Source organism: Oryx dammah, unplaced genomic scaffold (assembly GCF_014754425.2).
Source record: "Oryx dammah isolate SB20612 unplaced genomic scaffold, SCBI_Odam_1.1 HiC_scaffold_23, whole genome shotgun sequence".
Lineage (NCBI taxonomy): Eukaryota > Metazoa > Chordata > Mammalia > Artiodactyla > Bovidae > Oryx > Oryx dammah.
Window position 1 is genome coordinate 36,067,532 of NW_024070207.1, and position 20,460 is coordinate 36,087,991.

A 20,460-nucleotide genomic window follows, 5' to 3' on the forward strand; every position below is an offset into this window, starting at 1 on the left:
TGCTATGAACATGGGGGTACATGTATCATTTTGAATTATAATTTGTGTCCGGATATATGCCCAGGAATGGGATTGCTGGACCACATGGCAACTCTACTTTTAACTTTTTTTTTCCTGCCATAATGCATGACTTGTGGGATCTTAGTTTCCCAACCAGGGATTGAACCTGGGTCTCCTACAGAGAGTCCTAACCACTGGACTACCAAGGAACTCCCTATTTTTAGCTTTAAAAAAATAAATTTCCATATTTTTTCCATAGTGACTATATTAATTTACATTCCACCAACAACGTGCTAAAGTTTCCTTTTCTCCACATCCATGTCACTACTTTTTATTTCCTGTCTTTTTAACTAGAGCCATTTTGTCAAGTATGAGATAGTATCTCATCGTGGCTTTGATTTGCATTTGCCTAATGATAAGTGAGAAGACTCTTGAGAGTCCCTTGTACTGCAAGGAGATCCAACCAGTCCATCCTAAAGGAGATCAGCCCTGGGATTTCTTTGGAAGGACTGATGCTGAAGCTGAAACTCCAATACTTTGGCCACCTCATGCAAAGAGTTGACTCATTGTAAAAGACCCTGATGCTGGGAGGAATTGGGGGCAGGAGGAGAAGGGGATGACAGAGGATGAGATGGCTGGATGGCATCACTGACTCGAGGGGCATGAGTTTGGGTAAATTCCGGGAGTTGGTGATGCACAGGGAGGCCTGGTGTGCTATGATTCATGGGGTCTCAAAGAGTCGGACACAACTGAGTGACTGAACTGAATGACAAATGATGTGAGCATCTTCTCTTGTGTCTGTTAGCCATTTGTATGTTTGCTTTGGAAAATGCCTATTTAGGTTTTCTGTCCATTTTTAATAGGATTTTTAAAAATATATTGAGTTGTATGAGTTCTTTGTATATTTTGGGTATTAACTCCTTATCAAACATATAACTAACAAATATCTTCTCACATTCAGTACATTGCTTTTTTGTTTTGTTGATGATTTCCTTCACTGTGCAAAAGCTTTGAAGTTTAGGCCCCATTTATTTAGTTTTGCTTTTGTCACCCTTGCCTGAGAAGACAGATTCAAAAAAAAATTGCTAAGACTGATGTCAAGGAAAGTATTGCCTATGTTTTCTTCCAGAAGTTTTATGGTTTCAGGTCCTACATTTGTCTTTAATCAGTTTTGAGTATATTTTTGTATATGATGTGGGAAGATGTTCTAGTTTCATTGTTTTACATGTAGCTGTCCAGTTTTCCTAATACCACTTATTGAGGAGACTGTCTTTTCCCCATTGTGTACTTTTGCTTTCTTTGTCATAAATTAACTGACCATATGTGCATGGGTTTATTTCTGGGCTATTCAGTACCATTCATCAATGTGTCTGTTTTTGTGCCAGAACCATAATGTCTTGATTACTATAGCTTTTTAATATAGTTTGAGATCAGGGAGCATGATACCTCCAGCTTTGTTCTTCTTTCTCAAGATTGCTTTTGCTATTTGAGGTCTTTTGTGGTTCCATACAGATTTTAGGATTATTTGTTCTAGTTCTGTGAAAAGTGCCATGGGTAATTTTTTAGTGATTGCTTAGAATCTGTAGTTTGCTTTGTGTAGTATTGACATTTTAATAATATTAATTCTTCTGGCCCATAAATATGGAATATCTTTCCATATATCTATGTTACTTTCAATTTCTTTCATCAGTATCTTTGTTTTCTGAGTATAGGTCTTTGGTTAATTTTATTTATCCTTGGTTAATTTTAAGGTATTTTAATCTTTTGGATTCACTAGTAAATGGGATTGTTTTCTTGATTTCTCTTTCTGATAGTTATAATTATTAGTATATAGAAACACAATAGATTTCCACAAATTATTTTTATAACCTGCAACTTTACAGAATTCATTTATTTGTAATAATAGCTTTTTTGGTAGAGTCTTTCAGAGTTTCTATATATAGTATTATGTCATCTACAAATAGTGACAATTTTACTTCTCCTTTTCCAAGTCATTTGCTTTTTATTTTTTTCTTGTCTGATTGCTGTAGCTAGAACTTCCAATACTGTGTTAAATAGAAGTGGCCTGAGTGGTCGTCCTTCTCTTGTTCCTGATGTTAGCTGTGGGTTTGTCATAAATGTCCTTTATTATGTTTATGCCAACTTTGTTGAGACTTTTAAAATCATAAATCGATGTTGAATTTTGTCAAAAGGTTTCTCTGCATCTATCGAGATGATCACTTATGTGATTTTTATCCTTCCTTTTGCTAATGTGGTGTATCATATTGATTGATTTGTGAATATTGAACCATCCTTGCACCTATGGAATAAGTTCCCCTTGATCATGAAGTATGATCCTTTTAATGTACAGTTATATATGGTTTGATAATATTTTGTTCACCCATTGATTTTCTAGTTGTGTGTTGTTTAGTCTCCATGTGTTTGTGTTTTTTCCAGTTTTCTTCCTGTAATTGATTTCTAGTTTCATATTGTTGTGGTCAGAAAAGATGCTTGATATTATTTTAATATTCTTATATCTGTTGAAAATTGTTTAGTGGCTTGGAATGTGATTTATCCTGGATAATATTTCCATGTGCCCTTCAAAATAATGGGTATTCTGCTGTTTTGGTATGGATTGTTCTGTAGATACCTATTAAGCCATTGGTCTGATGTATTATTTAAGGCCTATTTCCTTATTCATACTGATTTTCTGTCTGGATGATCCATCCATTGATCTAAGTGAGGTATTAAAGTCCCTTACTCTTATTGTTTTACCATCAATTTCTCCCATTCAAACATTTAGATGTTCTTATGTCAGGTGCATATATGTTTATGAATGCTATATCTTCTTCTTGGGTTGATGCCTTTATCATTATGTAATTCTCTTATCTTTTGATATAGACTTTGTTTTAAAGTCTATTTTGTCTGATATAACAAATCAGCTTTCCTTTCACATCAAGTCCATTGCCTTAACCACTCGGCCATGACTACCAACTCTCCTTTTCATTTTCAAAGGATTTGGTTTTTAAAAATAAACAATCTGTGTACTACTTTCCAAGGTTGGGGGTGGGGGAGGAATGTCTGTTGCATGTAGTAGGGGGTACTATCACCTAGGGAATATTGTCCATAACCCACATTCCCTTATTGTTCCAGTTCCCAATAGCCAAAATTAAAGACCCCAAAACTAAAATACAACTTTGGGTCAGCACCAACCTTACTTAATAGATTGTGAAAGAATCTAGGGAAGGAAAGCTGTTACCTCAGCTGAAATCTTATGGTGTCAGCATTTTTGGAAGAGTACATAATATTGAGCTGGCCAAAAGGTTTGTTCATTTTTTTTTCCCACATGGTGTCTCTAGTAGAGCTCAGTTGTCTTTAACTTCAGGAGGAAACCTATTAAAAATTCCAACATATGGAGGCTGAACAACACGCTTCTGAATAACCAACAAATCACAGAAGAAATCAAAAAAGAAATCAGAATATGCATAGAAACTAATGAAAATGAAAACACAACAACCCAAAACCTGTGGGACACTATAAAAGCAGTGCTAAGAGGAAAGTTCATAGCAATACAGGCATACCTCAAGAAACAAGAAAAAAGTCAAATAAATAACCTAACTCTACACCTAAAGCAACTAGAAAAGGAAGAATTAGAGAACCCCAGAGTTAGCAGAAGGAAAGAAATCTTAAAAATTAGGGCAGAAATAAATGCAAAAGAAACAAAAGAGACCATAGCAAAAATCAACAAAGCCAAAAGCTGGTTCTTTGAAAGGATAAATAAAATTGACAGACCATTAGCCAGACTCATCAAGAAGCAAAGAGAGAAAAAACAAATCAATAAAATTAGAAATGAAAATGGAGAGATCACAACAGACAACACAGAAATACAAAGGATCATAAGAGACTACTATCAGCAATTATATGCCAATAAAATGGACAACCTGGAAGAAATGGACAAATTCTTAGAAAAATACAATTTTCCAAAACTAAACCAGGAAGAAATAGACAATCTTAACAGACCCATCACAAGCACGGAAATTGAAACTGTAATCAGAAATCTTCCAGCAAACAAAAGCCCAGGTCCAGACGGCTTCACAGCTGAATTCTACCAAAAATTTCGAGAAGAGTTAACACCTATCCTACTCAAACTCTTCCAGAAAATTGCAGAGGAAGGGAAACTTCCAAACTCATTCTATGAGGCCACCATCACCCTAATACCAAAACCTGACAAAGATACTACAAAAAAGGAAAACTACAGGCCAATATCACTGATGAACATAGATGCAAAAATCCTCAACAAAATTCTAGCAATCAGAATCCAACAACACATTAAAAAGATCGTACACCATGACCAAGTGGGCTTTATCCCAGGGATGCAAGGATTCTTCAACATCCGCAAATCAATCAATGTAATTCACCACATTAACAAATTGAAAAATAAAAACCATATGATTATCTCAATAGATGCAGAGAAGGCCTTTGACAAAATTCAACATCCATTTATGATAAAAACTCTCCAGAAAGCAGGAATAGAAGGAACATACCTCAATATAATAAAAGCTATATATGACAAACCCACAGCAAACATTATCCTCAATGGTGAAAAATTGAAAGCATTTCCCCTTAAGTCAGGAACAAGACAAGGGTGCCCACTTTCACCACTACTATTCAACATAGTTCTGGAAGTTTTAGCCACAGCAATCAGAGCAGAAAAAGAAATAAAAGGAATCCAAATTGGAAAAGAAGAAGTAAAACTCTCACTGTTTGCAGATGACATGATCCTCTACATAGAAAACACTAAAGACTCTACCAGAAAATTACTAGAGCTAATTAATGAATATAGTAAAGTTTCAGGATATAAAATCAACACACAGAAATCCCTTGCATTCGTATACACTAATAATGAGAAAGTAGAAGAAGAAATTAAGGAAACAATTCCATTCACCATTGCAACAAAAAGAATAAAATACTTAGGAATATACCTACCTAAAGAAACTAAAGACCTATATACAGAAAACTTTAAAACACTGATGAAAGAAATCAAAGAGGACACTAATAGATGGAGAAATATACCATGCTCATGGATCGGAAGAATCAATATAGTGAAAATGAGTATATTACCCAAAGCAATTTACAAATTCAATGCAATCCCTATCAAGATACCGGCGATATTTTTCACAGAACTAGAACAAATAATTTCAAGATTTGTATGGAAATACAAAAAACCACGAATAGCCAAAGCAATCTTGAGAAAGAAGGATGGAACTGGAGGAATCAATTTGCCTGACTTCAGGCTCTACTACAAAGCCACAGTCATCAAGACAGTATGGTATTGGCACAAAGACAGAAATATAGATCAATGGAACAAAATAGAAAGCCCAGAGATAAATCCACATACATATGGACACCTTATCTTTGACAAAGGAGGCAAGAATATACAATGGAGTAAAGACAATCTCTTTAACAAGTGGTGCTGGGAAAACTGGTCAACCACTTGTAAAAGAATGAAACTAGATCACTTTCTAACACCGCACACAAAGATAAACTCAAAATGGATTAAAGATCTAAATGTAAGACCAGAAACTATAAAACTCCTAGAGGAGAACATAGGCAAAACACTCTCCGACATAAACCACAGCAGGATCCTCTATGATCCACCTCCCAGAATTCTGGAAATAAAAGCAAAAATAAACAAATGGGATCTAATTAAAATTAAAAGCTTCTGCACAACAAAGGAAAATATAAGCAAAGTGAAAAGACAGCCTTCCGAATGGGAGAAAATAATAGCAAATGAAGCAACTGACAAACAACTAATCTCAAAAATATACAAGCAACTCCTGCAGCTCAATTCCAGAAAAATAAACGACCCAATAAAAAAATGGGCCAAAGAACTAAATAGACATTTCTCCAAAGAAGACATACGGATGGCTAACAAACACATGAAAAGATGCTCAACATCACTCATTATAAGAGAAATGCAAATCAAAACCACAATGAGGTACCACTTCACACCAGTCAGAATGTCTGCGATCCAAAAATCTGCAAGCAATAAATGCTGGAGAGGGTGTGGAGAGAAGGGAACCCTCCTACACTGTTGGTGGGAGTGCAAACTAGTACAGCCACTATGGAGAACAGTGTGGAGATTCCTTAAAAAATTGCAAATAGAAATGCCTTATGACCCAGCAATCCCACTGTTGGGCATACACACAGAGGAAACCAGAATTGAAAGAAACACATGTACCCCAATGTTCATCGCAGCACTGTTTATAATAGCCAGGACATGGAAACAACCTAGATGTCCATCAGTAGATGAATGGATAAGAAAGCTGTGGTACATATACACAATGGAGTATTACTCAGCCATTAAAAAGAATACATTTGAATCAGTTCTGATGAGATGGATGAAACTGGAGCCAATTATACAGAGTGAAGTGAGCCAGAAAGAAAAACACCAATACAGTATACTAACACATATATATGGAATTTAGGAAGATGGCAATGATGACCCTGTATGCAGGACAGCAAAAAAGACACAGATGTGTATAGCGGACTTTTGGACTCAGAGGGAGAGGGAGAGGGTGTGATGATTTGAGAGAATGGCATTGAAACATGTATAATAACATGTAAGAATCGAAATGCCAGTCTATGTCTGATGCAGGATATGACACGCTTGGGGCTGACGCGCGGGGATGACCCAGAGAGATGTTGTGGGGAGGGGGGTGGGAGGGGGGTTCATGTTTGGGAACGCATGTACACCTGTGGTGGATTCATGTCAATCTATGCCAAAACCAATACAGAATTGTAAAGTAAAAATTAAAAATAAATAAATAAATTAAAAAAAAAAAAACTTCATTCAAAGCAATTTTGCTAGGTTGTATTGTGACAGCTGTCATAGAAGTGTACATTAAACAACTTACCAAAATTGGTTAATTTTTTTGTAGACACTTTAATGTTGAAAATGAAAAAATCAATATTTTAGGTATGTTTTATTATTTCAAGAAAGGTAAAAACACAACTGAAATGCAAAAAAAAAATGTGCAGTGTATGGAGAAGGTGCTGTGACTGATCAAACATGTCAAAAGTGGTTTGTGAAGTTCCATGCCATATATTTCTTGCTGTAATATTCTCCACAGTTCAGTAGGTCAGTTGATGTTGATAGTGATCAAATCAAGACATTAATTGAGGGCAGTCAAAATTATACCACATGGGAGATAGCCAACACATTCAAAATATCCAAAATCAAGCATTGAAGATCATTTGTACCAGCTTAGTTATGTTAATCACTTTGATGTTTGAGTACATAAATTAAGCAGAAAAAACCTTCTTGACCATAGTTCCTTGTGTGATTCTCTACTTATGTGTAACGAAAATGCTCCATTTCTAAAACAAACTGTGATGTGCAATGAAAAGTGGATACTGTACAATAACGTGGAATGGAAGATATCACGGAGTAAGCGAAATGAGCCACCACCAACCACTGAAGGCCAGTCTTCATCCAAAGAAGGTGATGTTGTGTATATGGTAGAATTGGAAGGGAGTCCTCTATTATGAGCTCCTTCTGCAAAACCAAACAATCCCAACAAGTACAGCTCCCAACTGAAAGTAGGGCTCAGCAAAAAGTGTCCAGAATTAGTCAACAGAAAATGCATAATCTTCAATCAGGACAATGTAAGATGGCATGTTTCTTTGATAATCAGGAAAAAACTACTATAGCTTGACTGGGAAGTTCTGATCATCCATCATATTCATCAGATATTGCACCTTTGGATATCCATTTATTTTGGTTTTTACAAAATTCTCTTAATGGAAAAAGTTTCAAATCCCTGGGAGACTGTAAAACGCACCTGTAACAGTTCTTTGCTCAAAGAGATAAAAAGTTTGGGGAAGATATAATTATGAAATTGCCTGAAAAATGGCAGAAGGTAGTGGAACAAAGTAGTAAATAGGTTATTCAATAAAATTCTTGCTCAAAATGAAAAATGTATCTTTTATTTTTACTTAAAAAAACCAAAGGAACTTTTTGGTCACCCTAATACTTTCAGAGAGAGATGGTATGTTTATGCTGGGAGAGATCTAATGCCTTTATTGTTTCATAACTGTCTTGATATTAAATTTATAATGTCACCTGAAATTCTCCACAGGGTTGGGGTGAGGCAAGGCACATATCCTGGTCTCCGGAAATATCTGATAGGTAGAAGACAGGGCATCCTCACTTCTGAACACTGGTGGAATAACCTATTGCAGATCATTTTAAAAAAGCATAGGAGGTGAGAAACTTTCCTCCCAAGCTTTCAGGAAAAGAAAAATTACTGCTTTCGAAAACTGAGTACTATTTGAAAAAAGGAGCAAGCGTCTTTTAATTTCATGGCTACAGTCACTATCTGCAGCGATTTTGGAGACCAAGAAAATAAAGTCTGTCACTGTTTCCATTCTTTCCCCATCTATTTGCCATGAAGTGATGGGACTGGATGCCATGATCTTAGTTTTTTGAATGTTGAGTTTTAAGCCATGTTAAGTTTTCACTCTCCTCTTATACCTGAATTATCTAATATTCCACAACTGGTCTATCAAATCTCCACTCTTTCTAGTTGATCCTGCAAAAATCCAATCTCTAAAACAGGATTAAATTAAAAAGTCCCTTTTATTCATCAGTTTCCTGCTCAAGGACCTAAAATTCATTCCCACTTTTTACTTTTTGTTGCCCATTTAAAAAGATATGTCTGTTGATGAATTATACAGTAAAGTTTACCTTTCTAAGTATATAGTTCTGAATTTCAACAAATATAGTCTTTTAGCCACCACCACATCAATATATAGAATATTTTCATCACCCTCCAAAGTTGACTTGTTCTGTTGCAGTCAATGTCTTTTACCCACCCCTGTGACTACTGATATGACTTCTCTCCTTTATAGGTATGCCTCTTCCAGAAAATTATATAACTGGAATCATAGAATATACAGCCTTTTGTGTCTGTTCTCTTTCCCAAAGCAAAATGCTTTTGAGATTTATTCATGTTGTGGCATGAGTATCAGTAGTTCCTTCCTTTTACTGCTAAATTGTGTTCCATTGGATAAATGCACCACAGTTTGATCATTCATTCACTTCACTTCAGTTCAGTCACTCAGTCGTGTCCAACTCTTCACGACCCCATGAATCACAGCACACCAGGCCTCCCTGTCCATCACCAACTCCCTGAGTTCACTCAGACTCACATCCATCGAGTCAGTGATGCCATCCAGCCATCTCATCCTCTCTCATCCCCTTCTCCTCCTGCCCCCAATCCCTCCCAGAATCAGGGTCTTTTCCAATGAGTCAACTCTTCGCACGAGGTGGCCAAAGTACTGGAGTTTCAGCTTCAGCATCATTCCTTCCAAAGAAATCCCAGGGCTGATCTCCTTCAGAATGGACTGGTTGGATCTCCTTGCAGTCCAAGGGACCCTCAAGACTCTTCTCCAACACCACACTTCAAAAGCATCAATTCTTTGGGGCTCAGCCTTCTTCACAGTCCAACTCTCACATCCATACATGACTACTGGAAAAACCATAGCCTTGACTAGACCGACCTTAGTCGGCAAAGTAATGTCTCTGCTTTTGAATATACTATCTAGGTTGGTCATAACTTTTCTTCCAAGGAGTAAGCGTCTTTTAATTTCATGGCTGCAATCACCATCTGCAGTGATTTGGGAGCCCCCAAAAATAAAGTCTGACACTGTTTCCACTGTTCCATGAAGTGATGGGACCGGATGCCATGATCTTCATTTTCTGAATGTTGAGCTTTAAGCCAACTTTTTCACTCTCCTCTTTCACTTTCATCAAGAGGCTTTTAAACTCCTCTTCACTTTCTGCCATAAGGGTGGTGTCATCTGCATATCTGAGGTTATTGATATTTCTCCTGGCAATCTTGATTCCAGCTTGTGTTTCCAGTCCAGCGTTTCTCATGATGTACTTTGCATATAAGTTAAATAAGCAGGGTGACAATATACAGCCTTGACGCACTCCTTTTCCTATTTGGAACCAGTCTGTTGTTCCATTATGCTAAGTGAAATAAACTAGTCATAAAAAGACAAATATTGTATGATTTAACTTATATGAGGTACCCAGAGTAGTCAAATTCAGAGACAGATAATGGAATGATGTTTGCCGGGGTTGTGGGAAGAAGGAAATGAGGAGTGGTTGTTTAATGGGTATATATAGTTTTAGTTTTTCAAGATGAAGAGTTCTGGAGTTGGTTGCATAATGATGTGAATGTAACACTGGTGGACTGTACACATAAAATGATTAAAATGATAAATCTAAAAAAATTAAAGCAAACTAGTGAATATAACAAAACAGATACAGAGTCACAGATATAGAATATAAACTAGTGGTTACCAATGAGGAAGTGGGAAAGGAAGAGGAACAAGATAGGGGTATGGCATTAAGAGATACAAACTATTATATGTAAAATAAATGAGCAAAAATGATATGTTGTACACCATAGGAAATATAGTCATTATCTTATAATAACTTTAAATGGAGTATAATCTATAAAAAATATCAAATTGTTATACTGCATCCCTGAACATAATATAATGTAAATTAACTACACTTCAATTAACTATAAGTAAGTAAATAAACAAACAAAACAATTCAATTTTATTATGTCATAGCTTTGTAGATTAGAAATTTGACTCAGGTCTCTCTGGGCTGAAATGAGAGTGTTGGTAGGCTTCTTATCCTTTCTGGAGGCTCAAGGGGGTGGTTTTTATCTCTTTGTTTTTTTGGCTGCACCGCAAGGCATGCAGGATCTTGGTTCTGTAGAATCTTTGTTCTGCGGGATCTTGGTTTGGTGAGGGAGGGAATCCATGCCCCCTGAAGCGGGCTCTGGGAGGTTTAGCCACTGGACTGCCAGAGAAGTCTCTGGAATTTGTGTGGGTTTTTTTGCCTTTTCCAGCTTTTAGAGGCTGTCCACATTCCATCTTCAAAGCTAACAATGGACAGTTGAGTCTTATGGTGAATCTTTCTTATACCACTGACTCTTGCTCTTCCCGTTTCTATTTTTAAGGATTCTTGAGTTTCCATTTGGGCATACTGGCTAATACAGAAGACTCTCCCTATTTTAAAGTCACCTGATTAGGAACTTAAACTCCATCTGAACTTTGTTTCTCTGTTGCCTTATAACATAATATATTCCCAGGTTCTGAGGTTTAGGACACGGACATCTTTTGAGGACCATTATGCTTCCCTGGTGGCTCAGACAGGAGCCACCTACAATGCAGGAGACCCCCGTTCGATCCCTGAGTCAGGAAGATCCCCTGAAGAAGGGAATAGTACTCTTGCCTGGAGAGTTCCATGGACAGAGGAGCCTGGCGGGATATAGGCCATGGGACTAACACTAACTCTGCTGCCTGCAGGGCTTCCCAGGTGATGCTAGTGGTAAAAAATCTGCCAGTGTAGGAGACATAGGAGACATGGGTTCAATCCCTGCGGCAGGAAGATCCCCTGGAGGAGGGCATGGCAACCCACTCCAGTATTCTTGCCTGGAGAAGCCCTATGAACAGAGGAGTCTGGTGGGCTACAGTCCATAGGATTGCAAAGAGTCAGACACAACTGAATCAGCTTTTAGCACACACACATGCATGCTCCCTGCAATCATGATGCATTTTCCTTTGTGTATAGTGCTGGATTTAATTTACTGATATTTTGTTAAGACTTTCTGCATCTATGTACCTGAGGGATGTTCGTCTGTGCTTTTCTTTACTTGTGATGCCCTTGTTCAGTTTTGATATCAGAGTAACGATGGTGAAATAATATACGTTGGACAGTGTTTATTATACTTGTATTTTCTGAAAGAGTTTGTTTATAATTTATGGTGTATCTGCTTGCTTGGTGATTTCTAACTATGAATTGAATTTCTATAGTAGACATAGGACTGTTTTGGTTGTTTATTTTTCTTGAGTGAACAATGGTAGAATCAGTCAAAGAATTTGTCGATTTCATCTTAACTGATCCAATTTATTGGCAAAATTGTTCAAAATAGTCTTATTATGCTTTTTAAGTTCTGTAAGTTCTGTAGTGATGTCTCTTCTTCTTTTGTAACATTGGTAATTTATGTCTTTTTTTCTTTCTTCTTGATCCATCTATCTTGAGGTTTATAAATTTTATTGTTCTTGTCTCAGAACCAGGCTTTGGTTTCATTGATTTTTGCTGTTTTTCTGCTGTTTTCTCTGGCAATGATTTGTACTCTTTATATTTTCTTCTCCTTTTGGCCTTGGGATTTATTATAATTTGTTCTTTTTCCTGGTTTCTTAATCTGGAAGTTGAGATTATTGTTTCAAAAGTTTCTGTCTGTTCTAATATAATCTTTTACTGCTATAAATTTCCCTCTAAGCATGTTTTGTTTCTGTCCCACATATTTTGATATGATATATTTTCATTTTCATTATATTCAAAATATTTTATGATTTCTTTGTGATGTCATTGACCTATAGAGTTTTTAGAATTGTGTTGTTTAATTTCCAAATAATTAGGCATTTTCCAGAATATTGATTTCCAGTTTAATTCTGTTGGTCAGAAAATACTTTATAGAACTTCAATTATTTTAATTGTTGTTTTTCTTTTATGCACAAGAAAATAAGCCATTTTTGTGAATGCATCATATGTGCCTGAAACCAATGCATATTCTTCTGTTGTTGAGTGAAGTGTTCTATAACATTTCAGGTCAAGTTTGTTGATTATATTATAAATACATTCAATATCTTTATTTTCTGCCTACTTGTTATATTGATAAATGAGAGAGACATGTTGAAGTATCCAACTGTAACAGCACATTTATCTTTTTCTCCTTTCAGTTCTGGCAATTTTTGCTTTGTGTATTTTGAAATTCTGTTGATAGATACACACACACATTTAAGGTTATGTTGTTGTCTTGATGAACTGAATTCCTCATCATTATGTTATATCCTTTTTTATCTTCAGAAGTAATATTACTTGTTTTGAAGTATTCTTGGTCTGTTATTCATCCATATAGCCATTCCAGCTTTCTTTTGGTTAAAGCTTTCATGGTACATCTTATTTTCCTTTTCAGCTACAAATTATTTTATATTTCTAGTGAATGTCTTGTAAAAAGCATATGATTGGGTCTTGCTTTTGTAGACAATATGACAATATCTACCTTTTTGTGGTGGGTGTTCAGACCATTTACATCTAATGGAATTATTGATATGGCTACATTTATATCTATATATTGCTAGTTGTTTTCTGTCCATCTCATCTGTTCTTTATTAATCTTTCCTCTTGTTTTGTTTGAATAGATTGGGTAATATTTGTGATGCCATTTTATCTCCTCTCTTGACTTACTCAGTATCTTTTCAAAATTTTATTGATCTCACTATACTTTATAATATACATCTTTAATTAGTCAGAGTCCAATTACAAATAATATTCCATTAATACAACTCACATGTAGTATAAGAACCTTACACCAAACATTACCAATTACCCCTCATATCTGTTGTGCCATTGTTGCCATGCATTTTGCTTATACATGTTATAAGCTCAAAAATATGTTGTTACTACTTTTTCTTGATATTGTCTATTTAACTTTAAAGAGACTAAAATACTCACAGAATGCCTTTTATATTTAGGTTTATTTTTATCGTTACTGGCACTCTTCATTTTTTTCTATAGAGCCAGGTTTCCATCTGGTATCTTATTCTTTCTGCCCAAGTAACTTCCATTAACATTTCTTGCAGAATATGTTTACTAGAAGTAAATTCTCTCAGCTTTTGTTTGTCTGAGAAAGCTTTATTTTCTCTTCATTATTGAAAAATATTTTCAATAAGTAAGATTTCTAGATGGACATATATTTCTGTCAATACTTTGAATATGTCACTCAATTATCTTCTGGCTTGCATAGTTTCTGATGAGAAGTCTATCGTGATTCCATTTGTTCCTCTGAATTTAATTCCAAGTGGGCTTCCCTGTAGCTTAGATGGTGAAGAATCTGCCTGCAATGCAGGAGACCTGGGTGCAATCCTTGGATTGGGAAGATCCTCTGGAGAAGGCAATGGCAATCTACTCCAGTATTCTTGCCTGGAGAATTCCATGGACAGAAGAGCCTGGCAGGCTGCAGTCCATGGGGTAGCCAACAGTCAGACATGACTGAGCACATTCATTCTGAATGTACTGCATCTTTTTACCATCAATATTTTTGTTTTGTAGTTGGTTTTCAGAAGTTTGATTATGACCTATTTTGAAGTATATATTTATCCACATCTGAGTGTCTTAGATATCATTGCTTTTGGACTATTCTCAGTCATGTTTTCAAATGATTCTTCTGTACCATTTTTTTGCCTTCTTTTCTGAAACTTAAATTACTTGTATGTTAGTCAATGACATGTTGACCCACAACTTTTGGATACTTTGTTCTTTTTTTTTCACTTTTTCTCTTTTTGACTTATAGTTTGTACAACTTAGACTAACCTATCCTCAAGTTTACTAATCCTTTCTTTGGTATATTCATCTATTAATGAGCCCATCAAAGGCATTCTTCAGCTATGTAAATGCATTAATGTACTACTTTGTTACTGTAAGTTTTTAAATAAAATTATAGTATTTAATATTTCCATTTTACGCATTCATATAGTTTGCTGTGCTGAAATCCCCCATCTGTTCATATATATACACCCATCTTTTTCACTAAGACATTTATCATACTAATTAATTATAGTTATTTTAAAGTCTCTTTCTAATCATTCCAATAGCTGCAACATCTCTGAATTCTGTTTGGTTAGTTGCTTACTTTCTTGAAAATAGATTATTTTTTCTTTGCTTTTGCATTTGTTTCTAATTTTTTCCTATATTATAGCTTTATTTTAAAAATTTTTATTGGAGTATAGTTAATTTACAATTAGTTTCAGGTGTTCAGCAAAGTGAATTGGTTATATATACACATGTATCTACTTTATTTAATGCCAGACATTGTATTTAGAAGAATAGTAAGAACTATGGTAATTAGTTGTGCCTGGATATGAAACCTGCCTCTTCTTGTATAAGGCCATTTAATTATGAAACAGTCAATTCATTCTGTAGTTGAGCAGGCTTTTTTACTTGTGCTCTCATTATCATCAGTGCACCACTGACTTTGAATTCTGGTAGTGGTAAACTGCTAAATATCACATCTTTATAGTGTGAATTGTGTTGCTAGAGAGTTTTTCTCATTGTTTCTGCTTCCCCCTCAGTTTTCAGTTGCCCTTGCATGCCTGGACCACAGAGGGGAGTTCTTTCTATGTTCCTGCCCCTCGTTCAGTAGAAAAATACTGTTGGCTTGTTATTTTGCTCTGGGATCCTCATGGGGGCATAGCATGTTCTCTGTTGACTTGGTCCATTGTCAGTCTCAGGCAGGCACTGTATACCTGAGCTTCAGGAATGAAGCTTCCTAGTACCTCTGGCCATCCTTACAGTGATAACGAAACTCTGTCCTGTACTGTCTTTGGTCTTGGGCAGGAGTTTCCTGTCCCTTTCCCAGAAGTAGCTGCCCTGTGCTTGGTATGTTTATATGATCCTGGGCCCCAAAACATTTTCTGCCCCTATTCCAGAGACAGATGGATTTGCTTATGTTCTTCTGCAAGGAGCAAAGTATTTTTCCTGAGTTCTGGGTGAAAGACTCCTTATCCTTTCCTCAGTGACAGAAGGTTTGCTCAATTTCCCCTACCTCACCCAAAGCAATAGATCTTTGCCCATGTCATGGAACTGAGAGAATTTTCCTTCCCATCCCTAGCATCTTAAGGCTTTTACTTCATAGGAAAGAAGAGTTTGAGGAAGCTTACAGGGAAGTCTTTCTCCCATCTTTTTCTTAAATACCCAATGTTGATGTATGAAAATTAGCATGTGTGTGAAACAAACTTCTCTTGTATTGTGGACAACCAGCTATTTCACATAACACACTATTTTGAACTCCTCCCCCAAACTGTCTCTTATGTGGAAATGAACTCAGTCTATTCATTGTTCACATACATGGTATATTCAAACCTGCCTTTATGTGTTTGCTTATGCTTTTCCTCTTATATTAAAGCTGTCTTTTCTATAAATTCTCAGATCTTTCCTAGTCAAGCACAACTTTTGTTTCCTTCTTGATAATTCCAGCCAACTTTAACTGCTTACTTGTTGATCACCCTTATAACTTATTTTAATGTATCATTGCCTCAAACTTACAAGTGGATATTTAAATGTGTACCATTTAGTGCTTTAGTACACCGTATTGTTTCTTAACTGTCACAGGGTCTAGCCAGGTATACAATAGGTGTTCAATATCCTGACATCCTGACAATAGAATTTAGTTAGCAAAAATGTATTGAACTGCTCTTGTATCACATTGACTGTGATAATAAAACAAATACAACTATTTCAACTTCCTTTTGATTAATGTTTGTATGATATTAGCCCATTAGGAGATTAGTTTAGCAAATTAGCTCTGAAAGACAGTAGAATATCACAGGAAAAAACCATAGGCAATGAAGTCCAATGACTCTGAGTTGCAGTCTTCAAAATTTTTTGGCAGTGTGACTGTTGCCAAGTTACTTAATGCTTCATAAAGATTAAGTGAAGTAATATTATTTACTTAGACATAGAGAAGATGGTCCAGGGTGAAAAGTTGTCAAATAGGTTGTTTGCTAGGAGCAAGAGATGTTAAAAGATTGGGGTATTGCTTCAAAAAAGTGAAACTAGAGTAAAGCCTCACTATGTGTGTCTGTGGTGTGGGAGAATCGACACAAGGTAGACAGCAAGAAATGCAGTATTGTAGTTTTTAAAGTATTGGCAGCAGAATCATAAAAACCAAGTATCAAGACCTAGCTCTGACACTACTTAACTTTGTGAATCTTAGGCATGTTGCCACATCCTCTTGGACTTCGGTTTCTTCATCAGTAAAGTTTCTTCATCAGTAAAGTGGATACAGTATTTAAATTTGCTTGAATAACTTCAGAGCTATCTCAAGGACCAACAAAGGAACAATATGAACAATGAATAAAAGAACAATAAAGAAACAATACACAGTAAACTATAAAGAGCTCCACAGAAAACTGTGGGGTTTATAATTATAGTGATCCAGAGGGTAAAACAAACAAGTTCCCAGTCTTCCCACTCTTGGCATAATCAGAACTAGTCAAGTTGCTGCCAACTCAATTCATGCCCCCAAAGGGACTTGGGACAGTGAGCATAGACATGAGATTTAGGTTCTAAATTTCTGTTCTTCCCTTAATATCTGTCTCAAATATAGTGTTGCTTAAGGGAACCTAGATGTGAAGTTGCCTCAACAGGAGCAAGACTGGGGCAAGAATTTGGAAAATGTCTATTCAAAAGTGAAACATAGTTCAGAAAAATTTGAATTGGCCAAGATAAAGTGTGAACAGGGAGGTTTAAGCAGGATGGTTTGCCATTCAATAATGTAATGAAAGAGAAAAACCTGGTTTGTGGAAGTATTTTCTTATTTCCATCTCTGAGTTTTACTTTAGTCAAGAGAAAAGTATCTCTCAAGTGAACACTGTAGAAGTCCTCAAATACCAACTGCCAAGGAAAGGTGATAAATTGCACTGGAAGTTGTTACAACTTTTAAAAAATTGAACAAGTTGGGAAAAACTTTAAATGCTGGAGCAGGTAAAGAAAGGGCTGGGAGCAGTTAGCAAGCTACCATTTTAGGAGCATTTAGTTTGTCCAGTTAGCCAAGAAAATGTGACTAGTCTGTGTCTGAGTGTGTGTGTGTGGTGTCATTTGTATGTTGTTATATGTGCATGTTTAAGGATTTGTATCTGTGTGATAGTATGTATTGACTTTGTTGTTTTTGTTATTTTGTACATGTTTGAATCTGCATGTGTATCCTGTGATCATTTGCGTTTACGTATGTATATATGTAGCTTCCCTGGTGGCTCAGAGGATAAAGCATCTGCCTGCAATGCAGGAGACCTGGGTTCAATCCTTGGGTTGGGAAGATCCCCTGGAGAAGGCAATGGCAACCCACTCCAGTATTCTTGCCTGGAGAATCCCATGGACAGAGGAGCCTGGCGGGCTACAGTCCATGGGGTCGCAAAGAGTTGGACATGACTGAGCAACTAACACTTTTACACACATACACACACACACAATGTGCTTAACTGTTCCTGAAGCTGACAGGGACAGGAACAAGACCCCTCCAACCCTACCCTGTGTCTCCTTGTCTCGGCTCTACTTACTTCTCGACTTCACACACACACACACATATATATGTACACATCCAGAGTTCTAGGAGTCTTTTAAGGCTTTCTTAATCTATGAACTCTTTAGTTTATATGGTAAGATTGTGAGTAAAAAGGGGTAGTTGTTCATTCTGAGAATGTTATAGATTAGGCTGAAATTTTCTCTAATACTTCAAGACAGTTCCCTTGATCAATGCCTCCTCTTCTTACCAAATCCAAGCTCGCTTTGCTCACGGCACTACAGGCCAATAAATCTGAGAGATGAGATGTTGAGGCAAGGAATACGACTTTGTTCGGAAAACTGGCTGACCCAGAAGATGGCAGACTAATGTCTCAAAATAATCATCTTGTAGGGGCCTGGATGCCAGGTTCTTTTACGGGTCAGAGATGGGGGAGGGGGGAGGTGAGGAAAACAAAGTAAAAAGACATTTAATTCTTGCAAATATCATCTAGAATGGCAAGCTTCAGGCAGGGGGATGTGTTAGTTTCTTTTTCTTACAGTCATTTCACAAGGTGATGTGAAATGGAATATCTCCTGCCATATCAATAAACAAGGATGTCACAGATATCTGTGTTTCTGGCCTTCCAGACAAGAATTTCTGAGCCATGCTGACATCACTTCCCACATAAGGAACTCAAGGACATCACTGTCATTCACAGATGGGCAGGGTCAGGTTATCTCCCAGGGAGCTAAACAAAGGCACTTTAAGGGTCTGGCAGAAGGGAGCAGGGTTCCCTGAGGTGGGCTATTATATAGGTTTATAATAACAAAAACAGCAAAACAAAGGTTAAAGCCAGAGAAACAAGATTCAGCTAGGAGTTAAAATTAACTCTTCCTGGTTACATTCACCATCCCTACCCCACAGCCCATGTAGCCCTCTGATTGCTCCCACTCCCACTCAGGCCAGACTGATGAAGAATGACTGGAGTTATTTCATACCTTTCCTTTAAGTGAGTGGCAAGTGAGGTGTCACCAGAGAAAAAGGCTTTGTTCCCCCACATCTTCTCCCCTTAGATCATCAGGGAATTATAGTTCTGGCCTGGAGGTCTGCTTACTATTTTTTTCAGAAAATTTCAAGTTGAAGCACAGGGATGGGACTGCTTTGCTTTTGGAGAAAGGCTTTGCCTCTTCCAGAGAAGGCCCATTCTCCAGTTCTAGGCTAGGAGGAGAGAAACTAAACTAATCAACAATGCCAATGGGCTGTTTTAGGAGCTCAGCCCTACTTCTGTGTTCCATGAGAGAACAGAAATAACTCCCCAAACAGGCCTTGATTCGTTCATTCATTCAGTAGATATTTCTGGAATACTTTCTATGCATAGCTCCAGTTTCAATAACAGAATTCTTGCCCACATAGTCTTTTTGACAAAGGTTGTTGGGAAACAAAAGCTAAAAGTGACTCATGGTGGCAATTACAAACTAGTCCATGGGAGAGGGCAGTGGACTTCAAGATCCCATGGGGAAAATGGATACTTGTGCCATTTCCTAGTCTCCAAATGTGGGGCTATTGAGAGATCATGCTTCAGCTTTTGTTTCTGCCTTTGTTTCCAAATTGGCTTGCCCATCATGGTGAATCCTGTGGATTCTGGCTTCTCTCCCCTCCCTCCCATGTCCCCCAACCATTTCCTGAAACTCTTGTGGAGCAATAGCTCTTGAACCCCAAGCAGCTTCTATGTTCTGCAGACTGCCAGCGTCTGAATGACTTTTGCTAATATAGGTGAGGAGTGGCTTTTTCTGAGCCGACTGTTAAAAGTCATAGGATCACCCACACTTGGGAGGGAGGGCACCTTGGTTATGGCGTGGTCCTTGCTGCAGAACCAGTAACAAGTAAATATCTCCCTGTCCTATTCACTGAGGAGTCAGACATCAACAATCTCTAAGGTCTCTTCCATTCTGACATTCTGTGATTACTTCTAAAAACGATTTCTTCAAAGCCTCTTCAAACTGCAAACTTCTAAAGCACTAGGGAGAACACTGAATAGATGTATTTTCTGAGAACTGGAATTCTTGTCATTTCCTTATAGATTTGAAAAGGAAGGGATCTGACATTTATTAAGTGTACTATGAGCCAGCCACTGTCTTATATTGTACATTATTATTTCAACAATAATTTGTAACTTGAAGAAATTTGGGGCCGATGAAGTGAGTGTATCTGTGAATTACTGAGTACAATGCCTAGAAAAAGTACGCACTCAGTAAATGTGATGCCCTGCCTCATACTTCAGCCCCTCTCTACCGAGCTCTACCTTTAAAAGGAAGAAACAGAAACTCAG